Source organism: Balearica regulorum, chromosome 3 (genome assembly GCF_011004875.1).
Source record: "Balearica regulorum gibbericeps isolate bBalReg1 chromosome 3, bBalReg1.pri, whole genome shotgun sequence".
Classification (NCBI taxonomy): domain Eukaryota; kingdom Metazoa; phylum Chordata; class Aves; order Gruiformes; family Gruidae; genus Balearica; species Balearica regulorum.
Window position 1 is genome coordinate 32,617,164 of NC_046186.1, and position 18,805 is coordinate 32,635,968.

Sequence of the window (18,805 nt, forward strand, 5' to 3'; positions counted from 1 at the left end):
GGCACAAGTGGAAATCGTATTCTGACTGGATAAGAGGAGAAACCTCTTCACCATGAGACAGTCAAGCAATGCAGTAGGTTGCAGTGGAGATGTTGTACCCTCCCTCCTTGGAGGCTTTCAAGACCTGACTTGCAGCAGCTACACTACTATTTTGGTAGCGTATCATACCAGTCCTCTTACACTGGTAAAGTAATTCTGTGGTAGATGTTGCTTAAATTGCTCCCTCCCTTATCTGGTTTCATCAAATGTTTACTTTCAGTTTGTTTGTTATACTGTGTAACAGTTCAGCTTTATCACATTTGGGGTTAGTCTCTGCTGCATGGGCTCTGTATAATGTTACTGGTCATCTAGCAGGTATGTATGTTTTACCTTGTTTTCTACAGCATCAACTTACACTTGCTAATCTTTCAGAATTTAGTTCACTTTTATTTTTATGTACTTTTAAATAGCATACTCAATGTGTTGTATTTTTTTAGCATTTTATAGGGTTTTTTAAAACATTTTGCAATGCATAAGCATTTCTGTTATGATTGTTATTACGTTCACCATTATTTTTGCTCAAGTGCAGTTTTATACTGATCACCTTTGAAAGCCTAGCCCTTGCAGGTTATATTAGATGGGTTTTATTCCATTTGGGGTTTAGTTTTGCTGACTTTTGGCATCATTCACACAAAAAACACGCTACACCAATGTGTTGAAAATATGAGCACTTTATTTAAATATACCAGACATCCATAGGATAGACTTTTAAATAAATCTAGAAATTAAATTCTTCACCATGAGGGTGGTGAAGCCCTGGAACAGGTTGCCCAGAGAGGTTGTGGATGCCCCATGCCTGGAAGTGTTCAAGACCAGGTTGGATGAGGCTTTGGGCAACCTGGTCTAGTGGAGGGTGTCCCTGCCCATGGCGGGGGGGTTGGAACTGGATGGTCTTTAAGTCCCTTTCAACCCAAACCATTCTATGATTATTTTTTCTTGTTACTAGCAACAGGGGCTCTACAGATATATCTATACTGGTTTTTGAGGGCCTCCATATGACTGCCTATAGAATCAGACTGTTTCTGTACAGCAAGCAGGTCTGCAAGCATGGCCTTGGTACACCTTCTTGTATGAGAGCGAGCAGGTCTGAATGATACTAATGACTGATGAAGTAGTTTTTGAAATACAAGCAGTTACAAGTTAAGCGAGGCATTGCTAAGCAACTTCAAAACTTGTTTCAGTTCTACTTTTCCCATTTCAGTTTTCAAATTTTGAAAAAAATAATGTTCTTACATGTACTTAGAACATTCCCTTAAAATTTGGAGATTGCTCAGCTGGCTTGCTGCAAAACTATCACGTTGCCTCTAGATAAACATCATTAAACTAAGCACAGGGCTTTGTTTTCCTCGGCTAAAAAACATTGTGAATAGCTGGCTGTTGACATGAAAATGATTGAGTAGGAAATAATTATATGCCCAGTTTTGTAGGGCGATTTAGATTGCTCAGGAAAAAGGTGATACAGTGAAATCAAATGTAAGGCTACATTTGCAGGAGCAAATACCTGCAAGCTTACCAAGAGGTATACAGCATTTTGGAAAGCTGTAACTTTGAAAGAGGTAATGATGGCTTTGGGCGCACTGTGATGGCTTAAAAAAGATGGGGCTTAACAGAAGAAATACTGAGTGGCAATAATGCAGCTGTGTTATACTTTATATGGTATTGATGTTACAACTATGCCATTAAGTTAGCTTCCACCATCCAAGCATTCTGCTTTCTGATTAATGTCAGTGAGTAGGAATGGTTCCAGAAAAACAAACCCCAAACCTCCAAACAAAAAAAAAAAAACACCACAAACCCACAAGGCTATGTAGCGTAAAACAGATAAAACAAAAGCTCCTTGATCCATCTTTGTTTTTCAGGAAAAAAGTTGAGGATAGCCTAAGTTTGTACACAGAAATAAGACTTTTGATACCATAAGGATATTTAACAGATAAAGGTATGTCATAATCCAAAGGCTGAAGCCTGAAACTGGGTAAACTGAGAAAAACAAAGCACGTGGAAAATAAAAATAAAAATCACATAAATATGGTTCTATATGCAACTATTAGCCTAGGTATGTGGTAGAATTCTTATAGTTTCATCTATTCAAAACTAGATCATGTATTTTCAAAAAGAGGAGGTATTGCTCTCCTATAAATTTGGAATTTGTCAGAAATGACTGAATATCATTTTATGGTCTAGATTATGAAAGAAATCAAGCAAAATAGTTGTGACAGGTATTATGACATCAGGAAGGAAAGAAGCTGCCAAGATAGGACCTTCTGCTCTCCCCGAGTGAGAACAGAATCTTCTCTGGAAGCAGATTAGTGTGCCTAGATGGAAAGTGTCTCCTCTGGACATGGTCCTGGGCAACTGGCTCTAGGTGGCCCTGTCTGAGCAGAGGGGTCGGACTAGATGATGTCCAGAGGTCCTTTCCAACCTTAACCGTTCTATGAGAAGCTTCAACAGTATCAGGCTGGAACAGGGAGAGAAAAACAAGCAAGAAGCATGAAGTTACAAGTCAAGGAAGGCTTCTTGCAGCAAAGTTAAGATCCTAGTACAAGTCTCAGTGATGACAGTTACGAAAAGACTTTTTGAGAGACCTGGTGAACTCTGAAACATAAGTAGCAGCTGGAAGCTGCAAGATTTTCATAAAGATGGGATGGGAAGATTTTCCTGCAAAGGTACAGTGGATAGTGAGTAGATGTGTTTTCAAACCTTTTTATTTAAACTGTTTCACCTAATAGAACAGAGCTACTTCTGTTTAAAAAGTTACTTTGTTAAAGCTTCTATAAAGTCTGCTTTTTAGATATGAGAAATCTTTTGATTTGATAAATTTCAGAGTAACGTGCAGGTAGCTCTACTTCAAGAACTTGGTTGACGTGCAGTCAGGTGCAGAGATCATGTCCTTGAAAACACAGTGACAACAACAAAGCCTCATTCAAAACATGCTGAAAAAAGGCGAAGGGTTTCCTCTTCAACTTGTTTTTTCATATCATTTACCTATCTCTCCATTACAGCTGAAAAAAGATGTCATTTAATCTGTAGGCAGCTGACTAGATCACCAGTGATCTGTCTGGGCATCCCAGATCAGGAACTCCAGCAACCACTGCAGGAGAGGAAAATAGGGAATCTACACACAGTGAGGTCTTGGAAAGGGATAAGAAAACAAAACAGAGGGATGAAAATCAACCATACCAACCCCCCCCCCCCCAAACCCACTGTATTAACTGTAGCACACTGTTATGGATTCTATTTTTTAGCTATTTTAGCTTACATAAGTAAGAAGAGATGGGCTCCCATGGGCTGAATGTCAAAGCATCTTTCCTGTCTCCTGCCCCTTTTCCTTGTCTGAGTTTCCTTGCCTTGTCTCTTGTCCTGGTTTCAGCTGAGAGGATTGATTTTTCTTCATAGTAGCTAGTGTGGGGATATGTTTTGGATTTGTGCTGGAGACAGCATTGATAATATAGAGATGTTTTCGTTCTATGGACCTGTTGTTGAGCAGTGTTTACGCGGGCCCAAGGCCTTTTCTGCTCCTCGCACCGCCCTGCCAGCGGGACGGCTGGGGGTGCACAAGGAGTTGGGAGGGGACATAGACAGTACAGGTGACCCAAACTAGCCAAAGGGGGTATTCCATACCATGTGACATCATGTTCAGCATAAAAGGGGGCTAGCCGGGGAGGGGCAGTAGCAGCTCCAGGACGCGTGGCTCGGGGACAGTCCGGTTTCGGGACAGGTCTGAGCGTGCAGTCTGAGTTGTACGGTCCTCGGGTGAGAAACTGCATTCTGTATCACCAGTTTCGTATACTCTGTTAAGTACTGTTTTGTTTTGTTTTGTCTTGTCTTCCCCTCTCCCTTTGCAATCCTAGTAAACTGTCCTTATACCAACCCACCAGGTCTTGTCTTTTTCCTTCCCATTCTCCTCCCCATCCCACTGCAGGGGCGGGGGGGGAGGGGGAAGTGAACGAGCGGCTGCGTGGTGCTCAGCTGCCGGCTGGGGTAAAACCACAACAGTCCTTTTTGGCGCCCAACGTGGGGCACGAAGGGTTGAGATAACGACAGATCTGCCCCGAGTGTGTTAAAACAAAGTTGTTAAAAGTATTTATTGTATTATTTTAAATAGCCGGTGGTCACAATGGTGTTTTATTTCATCACGTGGCTGTGGTATCTAAACCCCTACGTGCTGTATGTATTCCTTGCAATGCTGCTGTTTATCACCTCCGGGAGAGGGGTCCAGGTTCTCATGTTGCTGTATTGTGTGATATCAACTTATGATATGATAATATCAATGATTATGAGTTTAATTTGGTACTTGTATTGGGTTTTGCTGTCATGCCCATGCCTTGGATATCTCTTTGAATCGATTAATAATCGCACTCAATCCACAGGGAAGACAGAGGGGGATACTTCCCCCTGCTCTTTCATTCCCCTTTTTCCCTATAGGTTAGTTGCAGCAGCTTTTGAAAATTTTGATTATTCTTGGGATGTTCAAACCATTGTGTTCATATTATTATGTCTCCTGAATGTGTTTCAAGTTTTGTTTAAGGTTGCAAAAAGATGTTTTAAGAATATCACTCAGACACCTGCCCCGAGGCTGAATAGTCAGGGCTGGCATGGCATGTGGGAGTGTGTGGGCAGATATCTAGAGACCTTCTCACCCCCAGTGTTTTGGAACTTCACCCCCGAACAACTACAGAACCCTGAGAAAGTGATAGAATATTTGAAGGGAAAATGCTGTGGCTATTCCAAGGAGGCACAACTTACTGCACTGTGCTGGGCCCTGGCCTCGATCTACCAAACACTGCTCGATAGTAGGCAGTGTCATCAGGGGAAAGAGAGGGAAAACAAACCCACTGACACCGCAGCTACCCCAGCCCCCACAACAGGCATGGCAGCTACCTCAACCCCCACGGCTACTCCAGACCCCTCAATAGGCACCGCAGCGACCCCAACCCCCGCGGCTATTCCAGACCTCACACCAGGCACGACAGCTACCCAAACCCCCGTGACAGGCACAGCGGCTACCCCAACCCCTGTGGCTACCCGAATCCCTGCAACAGACACTGTAGCTACTCAAACCCTTGTGACAGGGACTGAAGGTGAACCAGAAAACCAACCAGTACCAGTATCAGTCGCCCCTATACAGAAGAAGAAATACACAAAGAAATCAGTTCACTTAGTGAAGGATGATGATGAACCAGGACCATCACAGGAGGAAGAGCCAGAACCAGAGGTAATCACTCGATCCCTGTCCCAGAGTGAGCTGCGAGATATGAGAAAAGATTTCAGCCGCCATCCAGGTGAGCACATCATTACCTGGCTGCTCCGATGCTGGGATAATGGGGCCAGTAGCCTGGAATTAGACGGCAGGGAGGCCAAACAGTTGGGATCCCTGTCCAAGGAAGGGGGCATTGACAAGGCAATTGGGAAAAAGACACAAACCCTCAGCCTCTGGAGGAGACTCTTGTCAAGTGTGAAGGAAAGGTATCCTTTCAGTGAAGATGTTGTATGTCGGCCAAGCAAGTGGACCACCATGGAGCGAGGTATCCAGTACCTGAGGGAATTAGCTGTGCGGGAGTTGGTTTATTATGATCCAGACAATGCGCAGTTACCCACAGACCCTGATGAAGTCCAGTGCACACGACCCATGTGGCGGAAGTTTGTGCGAAGTGCACCATCATCGTACGCCAACTTACTAGCAGTAATGGACTGGAAACCTGAAGAGGCACCAACAGTGGATGAAGTGGCTGGCCGACTCCGTCAGTATGAAGAAAGTCTCTCTTCCTCCCTCATTTCGGCAGTGGAGAAACTGTCCCAGAAACTGTCCCGGAAGTTCCAGCAACTTAGAGAGGATATGTCTTATTCCCCACCTGTACGGACCAGTGTTTCGGCTATTCAGAGCAAGCATTTCTCTGTTCAAGAGAGAGGATATAGAGGGTACACACCACGAGGTACCCTGTGGTTTTACCTGTGTGACCATGGAGAGGACATGAGGAAGTGGGATGGAAAGCCTACCTCAATGCTACGGGCACGAGTACATGAGCTGCAAAGTAAAACAGCCACAAAAGGGAATTCTTCCAGGAAAAATGCCTCTCCAGTTTCCAGTGGGCAGTTCCCCAGAGCGAGTGGAAGGCCTACTCATATGCATGATCCTCTTGAAGGGACTTCCAAGTCCTTTTTGCAAGAAGTGAGTAGCGAATATGATGAGCAGGATTAGAGGGGCCCTGCCTCCAGCCAGGTGGAGGAAAGAGACAATCGGGTTTATTGGACTGTGTGGATCCGATGGCCTGGCACGTCAGATCCACAGGAGTACAAGGCAATAGTGGACACCAGTGCACAGTGTACTTTAATGCCATCAAGCTATGAAGGAGCAGAACCCATCTCTATTTCTGGAGTGACAGGGGGATCGCAACAGCTGACTTTACTGGAAGCTGAAGTAAGTCTAACTGGGAAGGACTGGGAAAAGCACCCCATTGTGACTGGCCCAAAGGCTCCATGCATCCTGGGCACAGACTACCTCAGGAGAGGGTATTTCAAGGACACAAAAGGGTATAGATGGGCTTTTGGTATAGCTGCCTTGGAGACGGAGAAAATTGAACCATTATCTACTTTGCCTGGACTCTCAGAGGACCCTTCTATTGTGGGGTTGCTGAGGATTGAAGAACAACAGGTGCCAATCGCGACCACAACGGTGCACCGGCGGCAATATCGCACCAACCGAGACTCCCTGATTCCCATCCATAAGCTGATTCGTCAACTGGAGAGCCAAGGAGTGATCAGCAGAACCCGCTCACCCTTTAACAGCCCCATATGGCCAGTGCGGAAGTCCAATGGAGAGTGGAGGCTGACGGTAGACTATTGTGGCCTGAATGAAGTCACGCCACCCATGAGCGCTGCCGTGCCAGACATGCTGGAACTTCAATATGAACTGGAGTCAAAGGCAGCCAAGTGGTATGCCACAATTGATATAGCTAATGCATTTTTCTCCATCCCTTTGGCAGCAGAGTGCAGGCCACAGTTTGCCTTCACTTGGAGGGGCGTCCAGTACACCTGGAATCGACTGCCCCAGGGGTGGAAACACAGCCCCACTATTTGCCGTGGACTGATCCAGAGTGCATTGGAACGGGGTGAAGCTCCAGAACATTTGCAATACATTGATGACATCATTGTATGGGGCAGCACGGCAGAAGAAGTTTTTGAGAAAGGGAAGAAAATAATCCAAATCCTTCTGAAAGCTGGTTTTGCCATAAAGCGAAGTAAGGTCAAGGGACCTGCACAGGAGATTCAGTTTTTAGGAATAAAATGGCAAGATGGGCGTCGTCAGATCCCAATGGATGTGATTAACAAAATAGCAGCCATGTCTCCGCCAACCAATAAAAAGGAGACACAAGCTTTTCTAGGCGTTGTGGGCTTCTGGCAAATGCACATTCCGAATTACAGTTTGATATTAAGCCCTCTCTACCATGTAACCCGGAAGAAGAACGATTTTGAATGGGGCCCTGAGCAATGACAAGCCTTTGAACAAATTAAACAAGAAATAGTTCATGCGGTGGCCCTTGGGCCAGTCCGAGCAGGACCAGATGTAAAGAATGTGCTGTACACCGCAGCTGGGGAGAATGGCTCTACCTGGAGTCTCTGGCAGAAAACACCAGGGGAGACTCGAGGTCGACCCCTGGGGTTTTGGAGTCGGGGATACAGAGGATCCAAGGCCCGCTACACTCCAACGGAAAAGGAGATATTGGCAGCATATGAAGGGGTTCGATCTGTTTCAGAAGTGATTGGCACTGGAGCACAGCTCCTCCTGGCACCTCGACTGCCAGTGCTGGGTTGGATGTTCAAAAAGAGGGCCCCCTCTACATACCATGCAACCGATGCTACATGGAGTAAGTGGGTTGCACTGATCACACAGCGAGCTCGAATAGGAAACCCCAATCGCCCAGGAATTCTGGAACTGATCACAGACTGGCCAGAAGGCAAAGACTTTGGAATGTCACCAGAGGAGGAGGTGACACGTGCTGAAGAAGCCCCACCGTATAATAAACTAACAGAAGATGAGAAGCCATATGCCCTCTTCACTGATGGGTCCTGTCGCATCGTGGGAAAGCATCGAAGGTGGAAGGCCGCTGTATGGAGTCCTACACGGTGAGTCACAGAAGCTGCAGAAGGAGAAGGTGAATCGAGCCAGTTTGCAGAGGTGAAAGCCATCCAGCTGGCTTTAGACATTGCTGAAAGAGAGAAGTGGCCGATGCTTTACCTCTACACCGACTCATGGATGGTGGCCAATGCCCTGTGGGGGTGGTTACAGCAGTGGAAGCGGAGCAACTGGCAGCGCAGAGGCAAACCCATCTGGGCTGCCGAATTATGGCAAGATATTGCTGCCCGGCTAGAGAAGCTTGTTGTGAAAGTGCGTCATGTGGATGCCCACGTACCCAAGAGTCGGGCTACTGAGGAACATCAAAACAACCAGCAGGTGGATCAGGCTGCTCAGATTGAGGTGGCTCAGGTGGATTTGGACTGGCAACATAAAGGTGAATTATTTATAGCTCACTGGGCCCATGACACTTCAGGCCATCAAGGAAGAGATGCGACATATAGATGGGCCCGTGACTGAGGGGTGGACTTGACCATGAATGCTATCTCACAGGTTATCCATGAATGTGAAACATGCGCTGCCATTAAGCAGGCCAAGCGGGTTAAGCCTGTCTGGTATGGAGGACAGTGGCTGAAATATAAATACGGGGAGGCATGGCAGATTGATTGCATCACGCTCCCACAAACCTGCCAAGGCAAGCGTTATGTTCTTACAATGGTGGAAGCAACCACTGGATGGCTGGAAACATATTCCGTACCCCACGCCACTGCCCGGAACACTATCCTGGGCCTTGAAAAGCAAGTCCTGTGGCGACATGGCACCCCAGAGAGAATCGAATCAGACAATGGGACTCATTTCTGGAACAACCTCATAGACACCTGGGCCAAAGAGCACGGAATTGAATGGGTATATCACATACCCTATCATGCACCAGCCTCCGGGAAAATTGAACGATACAATGGACTGCTAAAAACTACATTGAGAGCAATGGGTGGTGGGACTTTCAAACACTGGGACACACATTTAGCGAAGGCCACCTGGTTAGTTAATATTAGGGGGTCTACCAGTCGAGCTGGCCCTGCACAATCAAAATTTCCACGCTCAGTAGAAGGAGACAAAGTTCCTGTAGTGCGCATGAAGAATTTGTTAGGGAAGACAGTCTGGGTTAGCCCTGCTTCAGGCAAAGGCAAACCCATCCGTGGGATTGCTTTTGCTCAAGGACCTGGGTGCACCTGGTGGGTGATGCGGAAGGATGGGGAAGTCCGATGTGTACCTCAAGGGGATCTGATTCTAGGTGAGAATAGCCAATAAATTGGAATGTATGTTGTTAACTGTTAAAATAACCCTGTCGTATCTTATCATTGCTACAATTGTTATATGCTATATCAATGGTATTACAGTAAGAATCAGCTAAATTAATGAAGGATGAATACTGCGATGATGGAATTAGAACTGGCCTTAGCAACTGGTGTCGCAGCAGGTATACCTCGAAGTGACTGTGGCTGTGGATAAGTCTATGCCACAGCAGGTGTATCCCTGGAGAAACTGTGTCTCATGGATAAGGCTCCACTTGGAGCAGGTACACCCCTAAAGGATTGCAGTCTGAGGATAAGTTCAAGCCGGAGCAGGGGCAAGGGGAGGTGTTCATTGCAATGGTAAACTTGATGGTCTGACTCGAAGGGACCAGGGGTGGAGATTGTAATGGAAATACTTTTAAATTGTTGTAACCCATGATTTGAGTTGCTTGTTACAGGAATTACTGTAGCAGAAATCACCTGAACCGATGGAGAACAAGCCTTACAGGGGGCAGCGCAAGTGCAGCAGTGGACCTGACCTGAGCTGGTTTTGGTGCCCAGTAACTCCACGTGTCAACCACCTCTCCTGTCCTGAGTGACCACCATGGTGGATGGAGCCCAAGGTTGTGGACCAAGTGAAGCCAATGGACATTTTGTGGACATTTATTGACATTTTAAGAGGGTAGTCCACAGACTAAGGGAATGATATTAATATACTATTAAGGGATGAGAAAGGTGGTAGTGGTTAATGAGGATGTATTGAATTGTGTGGGACCTAAGCATGATGTAAATAGTATGGAATAAGGGGTGGATAATGTCCTGGTTTCAGCTGAGAGGATTGATTTTTCTTCATAGTAGCTAGTGTGGGGATATGTTTTGGATTTGTGCTGGAGACAGCATTGATAATATAGAGATGTTTTCGTTCTATGGACCTGTTGTTGAGCAGTGTTTACGCGGGCCCAAGGCCTTTTCTGCTCCTCGCACCGCCCTGCCAGCGGGACGGCTGGGGGTGCACAAGGAGTTGGGAGGGGACATAGACAGTACAGGTGACCCAAACTAGCCAAAGGGGGTATTCCATACCATGTGACATCATGTTCAGCATAAAAGGGGGCTAGCCGGGGAGGGGCAGTAGCAGCTCCAGGACGCGTGGCTCGGGGACAGTCCGGTTTCGGGACAGGTCTGAGCGTGCAGTCTGAGTTGTACGGTCCTCGGGTGAGAAACTGCATTCTGTATCACCAGTTTCGTATACTCTGTTAAGTACTGTTTTGTTTTGTTTTGTCTTGTCTTCCCCTCTCCCTTTGCAATCCTAGTAAACTGTCCTTATACCAACCCACCAGGTCTTGTCTTTTTCCTTCCCATTCTCCTCCCCATCCCACTGCAGGGGCGGGGGGGGAGGGGGAAGTGAACGAGCGGCTGCGTGGTGCTCAGCTGCCGGCTGGGGTAAAACCATGACATCTCTCCAGTCTAGAGACAAACCATCACCACACTGGCAAGGCAAAGGATTGGGGAGTTTGGTGGGACAGTGTGTTTGAACTCAACGTAAGGGCAATGGCATAGACTAAGTACTGAAAACTTCTAAACTAACTTATGACATGAAGGAAAATATAGGAAGGTGGGGATCTGAGCAGTTAGGGCTACCTGTCTGTACTCCCTGAGACTGTCTAGACTATAAGTGGAGAACTCTCTTCCACAAATTTTAAAATTTATCTTTAATATTCTGATAAAATGACAGGAGTGGAAGACATCCATTGAAAATACTACCTAAAATTGTATCATTTCTTAGATGATAAAATTAGATTATATTTAAAAAGGATATGCACATCTTTACTGTAGGCCAAGGTAAGTTTGTGTTAATAAAACTGTCGAGGACAGCTGCTTTGAATGTAAATGGAAGAGGTTTACACGGATGTAACTGAAAATTTTTATTTACTCGTGTCTGCTACAGGCAATGCTTGTGAAATATTCATTTAAGTCCTCTGCACATAGAGTTTGACTCATTCTATTAAAAATGCAGACATTGGTTTAAGCCAGTCTAATTTACTTTGTGAACAATTTAAATAATTGTAAAAATGTGTTGTAGTAGTGTACATCATTTTTGTAGTTAATTTTTAGCCATTAAAAGAATATAAATATTTCTAAGTATGTAAGACTACCTTATCTAAAGGTGTCTAAAAGGTGTACTGGTCCAGCTAAATAAGTTCATTTAAACTTGTTGGATGTTCACAGAGGCTATAAAACCTTTAACCAAGCACAGATTCAGTTCAGAAACTTAGCTGTCAGGTTGAAGTTAGGAATACTGTCACTCTGAAATCAAGGGAGAGAGACACTTGCAGAGAACAGTTAATCCCAAATCCGGATTTCCCAAGGGAAATTACACCCTTAATTTAGACATCTCAGGTGCCTCATACAACATGACTTGCATTCGGGTTTCACCACGCTTGCTGTTTGGTTACATCTGCAGACAGCAACATAACTGTTTCATGATTCCCTTGGCCTAAACTAACTGCTACTGCTTAAAGCTGGATTTAAACTCATGTTTAAATTGCTTTCGGTGCATTAACTCCGTTGTCTTCACACTGCAGAAACAGGCCGAATCAAGTGAGTATGTGTAGTCCTTTGTCCTCCCGCAATTGCCGAAGTGTGCTTGGACGTCGCCAGCCGCTTCCTCAGTGCACCGGGAGCGTTCCTGCAGCAGTTTGCCATGCTGTAGCACAGGCAGCCATGCGACACACTCGGGCGTCCCGCTGATTTACGTAGTAAAGCTCAGTGCTAGGGAGGATTCGACGAAGCTGGCAAGCCTTCTTCACTCTGGAACTAGGCTAGTCTAATTTGGCATTCAAACCTAGGTCCTGATTGCAAGAAATACTTCTGTGGGGATGATAAACCCTGTGTGAAGACAAATGCGTGCCTGACTCAAGCTCTTGTTTTCTGTTACGTATTTCTACTTACAGGCGTTCTATGGTTATAGTCTCTTTTTTACTCCTGTCAACACACAGTTGCAGTCTTTTTTTCTGATTTTATTCTCCAGGAGTCAAATCCTCTGTTGAAGTAAATTTTAAAGTTCCCTAAAGATCAGTGAAGTATCTGTAATATATGAACAGTTCCTTAAAGAAATAATCTGTGTTCTAAGTTCTGGGAAATGGAACAATACTGCAATAGGAGAGACAAGCTCAATATTGCTGATGAATGTCGAAGCACATTGGGCCTAAAACTGTTCATGAGCTCTTAGACCTTTTTTTTAAGAATCTGGCCATGTAGTTTTAATACATGCGCCAAAGTTACTTCTTCCCAAGTAGGTATGAAGCACAATTTTATTACACAAAATTTTGTATCGTCATGAAAAGTGTCTTCCCCCTCATGCAGAAGCAGGACTTAAGTTCGCATTCTTCTCTGAATACAGCCTGATAAGATCTCAGCAATGTAGTTACCTTCAGTAAAATTTGTATTTTTGGCCTAAGGTCATCTTCCTACCGTGAGTTTTATGATTAAGTACATTCTTTACTATGTATCTATGGTGGATACTACTGCTCTAATAATTATCGATTATATCTGCTGATTTAGACATGAACTCTAAATGCATTTGAATATTTTTGCATATGAAAATATAGCCTCACTAAATAGTTGCAGGATGCCAGTTTAAGTTGGTAGAACATAGTTCATTCCAGCACTAATACTTGGTTCCAGCAGAATTAGTCAATGACTAATTGGCAAGATTAAATTAAGTACTTAGTTAAAATAACCAACAGGATATATCTGGATTCCACTTATCAGGAAAGGGAAGAAACCAGAGCAGTTCCCAGCTACTCCAAGCTTCATCAAAATGGCACGTTCATGCTAAACTGCTTGGCCTTGCTCCAAAATTAAATTCATCCATCGTGTCCAAACCACATTTGACGTGCCAAAAATAAACAATTCAGGGATTGATGCAAATGTTACGCTTGATACACTACACAGCTACATTGAAGAACCTTCCACTTATTTAAATGCTGGCCTTTCTAGGAGCTAGTGTTTGATTTTGCATTCCTGGTAAACAGTAAAATTTATTTGAATTGCAGTGCATGAAGATACAAATAGTCATGCAAACACAATCTGATAGGTTCTTCCTTTCAACTGTCATTTTCTATTAGTGCACAAATTCCTCAGCCCCCCCGAAAAAATATATATACACAGGGTGATGTAGGATGTTGACTTGCAATATCTATAGGTCAGTAGGCTGTTTCAGAGGACATGTAACAGCTAGAATTTCTTTGCATGTACTGCTGTCTCACTTCTAGCTGCAGCCTTTAGATGCTGTTGAACTCAGAGTTCTTTTACATCTGAGATCGTGACTAGATAGCTCTAGGCAGACATCAAGCTTATATAAATGTGTAAAATTACTGACTTAAAAGTTTAACATTGGTTAAATCCTGAGAATAGTTAGTCCTAGGTGAAAGGCAAATAAAGTATGTGGATGTAGAGATACAGATTAAATAAGCACTTAATTTGACTTCCCAGACTATTGTGCCAATTCATTCAGCAATAAATATGAATAAAATACTTGTTATTTTATTATTTCATTTTTATGTTGCTTGACAGTATTGAAATTGAGCGTTAAAATAACATAACAGTAAATAGCTCTGCACGAACTAGGAATCCTGGATGTTCTAATGTAACTGTAGCTACTATGTTGATAAAACTGATGGATGCATATATCAGTTTTGCATAGGCAAATTTACAGAAGTTACTTTCTGAAAACTTGAAAGTATTCATTACTGGACCTGTACTATTCTGTTTTTAAATAAAATTTGGGCAAATTAGCTGGATAGAAAGGACACAACAGTAGGAGACACTGGCTAATACTGAGACTTGTAAATTCTTAGACATATTTGTTACAACTTAAAATGGAACTTTAACTGACATTTCTTGGACTATCTATGCTTTGTTTTCCTGAAGTTTAAAAAAACAAATGTAGAATATTCAGCCTTTTGATCTAAAATAAAGTTGCCCTTTAATCCTGAAGGGCTTATACAGCCTAGTCTATTTGTAGGATCTTAAATTTTGCTGATACCTTTCTTTTGCTCTTCACTTTGCTTTTTCTAATATTTGCATTATATAAATTGTAAATTACCATATTTCAGTGATTCATAGATGTTTTCAGACTGCATGTAGGATTTTAGCGTATTCATACAGAAATATTGGGCAAATGCCTGTAATTCGCAGCACAGCTGCCTAAAACCCGGCTTTCCTCTTTTCATTATGTGTAAAGACTTTTAAAGACATATGGGTACTTCAGGCTAAAACAAGCCAGACGACGTGCTTTGACTTCGTTTAGAAAATCACCTTTCAGCTTTTCTCATTCCTAATCAGCTGTTTGGCCACATCCTTCTTTTTCTCATATAATACAAAAGGCACCAAAAGGCATATATTTCCTGTGTTACAGGTAGGATGGATTCCATACGAAAGAAGAGAAAGAAAAACAGTGGTGAATGTTCAGAATTTTTTCTTCATTGTATATTTCTTTGTGTGGTTCATGAAACAACAGAACATGTGGCATGCTGTTTGTAGTATGGCAGTACAGTTATATACATACCTTTATCTATCCAGAGGAAGACAAAGTAAAGTATGCCTTTTAATAGATTAAGGACATACACATTTAGACACTATTAATCATTAATAATTGTTTCTCCAAGCCTGGACTGGACTGATGTTTTACTGAATTCTACAAATCCAGCACGATTTCAGGTTTGAATTATTTAACTGATTTTTTGTACTAACACTTTAAAGAGTAGACTATGTACAAAAATGTATTTTTCTGGAATGGTAATGAATATTTTACAAATCATATGATACAGCTATTGACATGTTTGCAACTGGTAAATATATATCAAGGCATTGATTTATTTCCTTTGAAATGTATGTATTTTGGTTTAACACATCATTATTAAAAATATGAAACTTATTCGGACCAGATAGCACTAATGATACAACTCCACATTCTTTTTTTGAGATTGGGATTATCAGTGGCATCGGAATTGGAGATAAAGTATGGACATTTTGTGGTGGTTGTTGTTGCTGTACCATTATATTTATTAGTATTTGGTTATTTTAAGACATATTATAAAGTGCCAAAGAGCAAAGAAAATGTCTGAGCCAAGACAACTAATACCACAAAAGTATAGCAGTAAGTATCCTCTCTGCATCTTTTTGACAGTTATTTTAGCCCCTTTACTGAAAATCTGAGTGCTTTCTAAGTATTCCGAAAGAAAAGAAGCAGTTGAGGGGGTTTTTTCCCTCTTTTCCTCTCCTATAGAAGAAATGAAGTGACATCCAGCTTTTCTGTTGGTTTTGCTGCTGAGGAGGGCTTAATGTGTGTGCACATGCATACAAATAATTCCTTTTTTATGTAATTTTTGCCAAAGTTCCCTCATTCGAGTAATATTTTTGCCCCATTTACATCGATATTAAAATTTCCATGAACTTCTCCAAGGCTGGGATTCCACCTATTTTGTTTAAGTTCATTATAGTTCAGTCTAATGTATTTAAAAGCATTTATATTTTATTTGCTTCAGTGGAATGTAGTTGTCATGACCAGCAAATCTTGCAGAGGGCAGAAAGGATCATCTGGCAAGGAACAATCCCACATAAGGGCTTAGACAACGGCATAGAAATCCTAAATTCTACGTTCAGTGAGAAATTGCGTGGTAAGGGGCGTTTCAAATTAATCTCCTTTTAAAAGGTAAGTAGAATTTTAAAGTAGAATACTGCTGCTTTTAAAGAGTTTTGTCAAAGTTTACAGCTTCATTCCTGCATACGCGTTGTCATAAGCAACGCAAGTTAAAAATGTGGGTCTAACGAGATGGAGACAAATCTGTTAGCACGACGCAGACAAGAGTGAATTATGCTACTTGGCTGGTTTGGGTATCCAACCGTGCCGAAAAAGAAACAAACGTTGAAAGTGAGTGTCGGCAATAAAGAAAAATTTTATACAAAAAATAAGCTTGTCCCTTTGCCCCCCTCCCCAATTCTCTCACCTTTCCCCCCACCCTGCATCTCGCCTGCAGCAGTTGTAAAAGCTGTTCAGCGGAGCAGTCCACCCTTGGCGCAGGAGAGGGAACGTGCTCTGCACGCCTGTGCTAAGTATGGTTTCAAACTTGAATTTCTCTCTCCTTTGCTTCTTGATGTAATTGCCTTGGCTCTTGCCTGGATCCGGGTCTAATCCTGTCTTCTGTGTGTCAGTAAGAGTTTTAGCTAAGCTTTGGCATAGCTGGAAAACTGTGTTGCCGCAAAGATAACACGGGGTATCACCCGTTTGCTGCTGGTACTTCAGCTCGTATCGTCAGTATTTCCAGTACTTCCCAGACAGACGATGTATAGACAGTGTTTTCTCCGGAGTGCACCAGCAACTGTTCGCAGGTGAGCAAGAGTGCAGGTGGTTGGGATTGCGAAGCTGTTTATGATAATGGAGACGTTGCACCAGTTGTGGCTTTGCCGCTTATATTGGGGGAGGCAGAGAGAGAAAATGTTTTTTTGGCTCATGACAGAAGTTTGTAAACAGTAAGGTTTTCCTCCTTCCCAGTTTTCATGTCATAAGACATTCAAGACTGTAATCATTACTGTGACCAGTGTTGTCCATATATACGTATGGTGGCTGTCCCTAATGTTGAGGTCCTAAACTGGTATAAATTGGTGTAATTCCTTTGATTTATGTGAACTGGCATAATCCTGTTTAGTTGAATATCTGGACCAGAGTACAGGAAGCGTATGTGTTAGCCAGGGAAGGTCGTAGTAGTTTCTAATTCTTCTCCTTACTACTTTCATACGGATGTGGAGTGTTTTGAAGTTGAAATGGTCCAAATAAGGTATTTTTAATTTTCTATTTGGAGTGTCGGTATCTCGGGAAGTGGAACAACATCCTTGGTTTAGGGGTCATGTTTCATTATTAGTCGATAGGAAATGGAGACCCAGTTTGGATGTGGACTTTTGAGCAATATTGAAACTTTGAGGGACAGAACTATTTCTTTAAAGGATGAACCGATTGTGTATGCAAAGTGTTATGCCATTAAAATGTTTAGCTAATTCAGAACTTACATTCATATTCATGTAACACAGCTGAATCCAGATATTTAGGGCACGTAAAATGAAGTAAACCAAAAAGATTTTAAGAATTTTGTAGCTTGAAAGAGCAATGAGAAACGCAGTTCTTTACAAATCCAAAATGATAATGCCTTTCACTAGGAGCAGAGCTTTTACAAAGGGTCTTTCAACTGAGGATCTCACAACTCTGCTTGAAACACTGAATTAGGGCTCAACACTGAAGCCTTTATCAAATGAGCAGTCTGAAGGCGAAGGGGGTGCTCCGACGATTTGTCGGCTGTAGGAGCGGGCTCTTGCGCCTTGCCCTGCGAGGTAAGGCAGCTTTACTTTCTATAATTTACAGAATGAGCAAGCGAGAAGTGTGACTTGCCTACGGTTAACACCACAAGTCTGTGGCAATGTTGTGGAATAAAACACCCTAGCAGACGTGCATGTAAGCTGCAATTTCATCTTTCTCTCATGATTCTAAGTTGGGAAGAACAACAACTGTTTTGAAATTTAAACCAGAAAGATAATCATGTCTTTCCATGTGATTTGTTGGTTATCCTGGCTAGTTGTCTTGGTTGAAATGAGGAAACACTTCTCAAAAGCTGTTGGGGGAAGGGGGGGTAGGCAGGGAAGCAAAAAGCTAATCCTGCGAATTTTCTGACCTGAAGACCAGTTGAGCTAAATTGATGTTAAACTAATAAATTTTCATATAGTAGTCACCACCTTGCTTTTCTTCCCATCAGAATAATTCTACTAGAAAAAGATAAAATATGTCTTGGATATATATAAATGCAGTATGTTTAATTAAAGCCCTACTCTCTCTCTCTTCTATGTACCTATTTCTAGTCATTTTACTTTTCTCCATCCTTCTATCTGGTTTACATCTTTAAACGCAATACACGAAACTGCCAGAAGCACACTTGGAGAACCTGAGAAAAGTGCAGTTTTGCACGTTCAGATGAGAGCCAGTGGCAGTGCTCAATCTCACCATTTCATCACAGACACAGGATGTTACAGTGCGAGAAGATTCAGGTTTGTACACGATAGATTTTAAAGGGCGAAACAAATGTCAGTAATCTGCTGTGCTTTGCAGCATCAGTGCCATAAATAGGTGCACTCTCTTGGTTACTTGGGTGGCTGATTTTTAAATTTATGATAAAATATTTAAAATTAATGATGTATGCTTATACTTCAGTGGTAAAAGCCAGTTTCTGTCAGTGTGCTAATGTACATAATTGGTTCGTTACAACTAGAAACCAGATACTCTTTCATTCATGTGTTCATACTCTGTCAGTTTAATTTATGGAACTGGTTTGTTTGTTGTTTTTTTTTGATGGGG

The 18,805-nt window shown here is 42.7% G+C and overlaps 1 long non-coding RNA gene across 2 annotated transcripts; it reads left to right on the forward strand.

The window, feature by feature from the left end:
* Positions 1–308: 308 nt before the first annotated feature.
* Positions 309–18,492, forward strand: LOC142600941 (uncharacterized). Of its 2 annotated transcripts, XR_012834437.1 has the most exons (4): positions 309–354; positions 15,954–16,085; positions 17,822–17,911; positions 18,313–18,492. It is a non-coding gene; the product is annotated as an uncharacterized LOC142600941 (long non-coding RNA). The 2 variants fall into 2 exon arrangements; XR_012834438.1 differs by lacking the exons at positions 309–354; positions 15,954–16,085 and adding an exon at positions 17,214–17,243.
* The last annotated feature ends 313 nt before the right edge of the window (positions 18,493–18,805 follow it).